This window comes from Habropoda laboriosa, unplaced genomic scaffold, assembly GCF_001263275.1.
Source record: "Habropoda laboriosa isolate 0110345459 unplaced genomic scaffold, ASM126327v1 scaffold14, whole genome shotgun sequence".
NCBI classification, from domain to species: domain Eukaryota; kingdom Metazoa; phylum Arthropoda; class Insecta; order Hymenoptera; family Apidae; genus Habropoda; species Habropoda laboriosa.
Window position 1 is genome coordinate 1,084,704 of NW_017100137.1, and position 2,953 is coordinate 1,087,656.

The window sequence follows — 2,953 nt, forward strand, 5'->3', positions numbered from 1 at the left end:
AATGTTTTCCCGGGGAAAATGTTGTTAATTCAATTATAAAAATATCGAAAGGGATAAAGTAATTGGACATAGTGTGTATTTTTCAAATCCTTGTTTGTGATCTGACTAGACATCTAGACATCGCTGTTAAGATAAAAATGCTTCCTTCTTTCTCGAAGGAAGTATGAAATTCTTGAAAATTGTTTTTCCACATTTCAGTGAATTCAACGAGAAACGTTTCCAAAGAATCACGAAACTCTGTGTCATTTATCTCATAATGGAGTCAATTTAGACGACCAGTACGAGGGAATGAAACGATATCTCGCTGAACGTCAGAGAGTCGCTGAATTTTTCAAGCAATGGAGCATCACTCGATGATTATATTACCGACCATGAGTAGAGACAATCAACGACGTATGTGAATGCGCGCATAAACAATAAATAAACGTTAACAAAAAATAAATAAATAAAGAGGAAATTTCGTTTTACGATATAGAGTCTCCTTGTAAGCTATTGCTATCGGTAAACACATTTTTCCATTCTGCGAGAACACTCTGGGAACATTTACCGTAAAGTTAATCGTTCAACGATCTCCAGACGATAATGTGACGAATTCGTTCTGAGTCCAAAAAGCCTCGAACACGAAAGTCGCTTCTTAAATAATAGACTTCGACGATTAACACCCGAGTTTTACCGATTGAATCACTGTGTGTAACGATTGTCATTGTTGAATCACTGTGTAATCCAGTTCTGGGCAAATTTTCCTTGAAATTGAAAGGTTTGCTCGAGAAATAATTCATCTGAGTCGTTTAAAATTGTGAAAAATTGAAAAAATATAGGGAAATAATTTTAAACATTTAAACGTTTAACCATTTAAACATTTGTGTTGTATTATTATACAGAATGGGCCCATGCATTAAACATGGATAATATGATCTTAGACTCTAAAATTTCAAATCAAATGTGAAACGTCCTTTCAGCTTTTGTCTTTTCTTCCATCTCATTCACCCTCTGAAACTATTTAGATTGTGTATACAAATTTTCTCATACCACCGTAGTTAGAGGAAATAGAGTTTTACTTAGCCCATCCTGTATAATAAGAGTTTTTCTGTAGCTCTAAAAAAAGAATTAAATAGAAACATTATTTAATTTTTTTATTATATATTTTTATTATGATTATCGAATTACTATAGAAAACTAATATTACGTATAAATCAGACACTTTGTTTTGAACTATTAATTATTTATTCGAACATATCAATTTCAAAACTATTTCTCCTTTTTAAATAAACGAACCTGTTGTGTTTTAACGAAATATAACATTGAAAGTAGAAATGAAATAAAACTGCAAGAAAATGTAACTTTGACTGTGTCCCAGGACCGATGGCAGTGATTCTTTTTTCGAACAATTTCAACCTGTAACATGAATTAAAGATTTAGCTTGTACGGCCTCTTTTCTTGACAATATATCTCTCGAACTTGTGAGAAACGTATTTGCATAGTTTCATTTTCACTTCACGTTCTACCGCTTGCTTTTCCGACATACTTCGAAGGATTCATTCCGAATATCTTCTGACTATGAAGTAAAAGGAGAACGAGATCGAGGAAGCACAGGCAATCGAAACAACTGAAATTCTCACGACCCTATTTTCCTTTCGCTTCGAACAAATTTTTCAACTGGACACCATTTTCGATTTTTAACAGAAACTGTCTGTATAACCACAGAAACGTTTATGAAACTTTGAACGAAATCAAATTACGCGTAAATGTTATCGTGTGAAATATTTGTGTAGTGTTCATCGATGCTCATGAAAATCATAGTGATTGAAACACTGAAAAAAATGAGAACTGCAAAAATGTAGGAGGAGCAGAGTAAAATTGTCCGATAAGTTAATTTCGAAATTGCCAACTAAACGAGTAATAGGTTTCTCTGATAATTTTCAGTTTCCTGTAATTTGTTGCTTTAAACAATTCGTTGCGATAAATATATACTCGAGGAGTAGATTTTAATTTGGCTCGCAAATTTCAAGTCGTTTTTCATTGGTGAAAAGGATTTTCCTCGAGCATTAAGACACAGTTATTGCAAATTGTAAAGAAAAGTTTAAGGATATGTATAAAAAATATATATATATGTGTGTATAAATAAACACGTGACGATGCTTTTTGGAATTTTTGCAAGATTATACATTATTAACGTATGCATTGATGGAAATTGCAAAATTCTGGTCACGGGGATGTTGAAAAGCAAGTAGTGTTCGCGAATCGGCCGAAAATATGTGTAATACAATTTTTAATATTGTACGTGTACATATGTATCGTGAAACGTATACATAAATATATGTATATACACGCGCATATACTTGGTATACATATGAAAATATTCGCTGATTATTCGATTGGGACTAGAGCTTTCGATTGAGATTCGAACTTTTATGCACTTAACGCCTTGCGTCTCGGCTTTAAACGAACATAATGGTCATTTTTGAAGTAGGTGTAAATCATTCATGCTGATACCTAAAAAAAGAACTTATTGTATTCTTTTTTGTATCCTTTTTTTTTTTTAATTTTCAGTATTTCTTTTTACATATTGCTTCTTTAATTTCTTTATTGATTTTCCAATAAAATGATTTTCTCATTTTTATTTCAAGATTCACATACTTCTTCTTTTCTGTTCGTTTGTCATTTTTTCCCTCTTACGTACAAACATTATTTCAATCATTTCGAATTTACGCCAGGAAATATGCTAAATGTCCTTGTCCCGGATATCGTGAAATGCAATCTGACAGTGTTTAAAAGTCCAGTGAAAATAAAACACAGAAACCAAATTTTCTTTTCCTCTTCGCCTCAAAGATAACAAAATCAGGCTTCTATTTACTCGATCTGTAGTTGTAAGAAGCGTTAGTCCCCTCTCGCATTTCAAAGCACGTCAAAGATCCGCCTGTGAATAGTCTTACGCTCTGAATGCGCGAATATT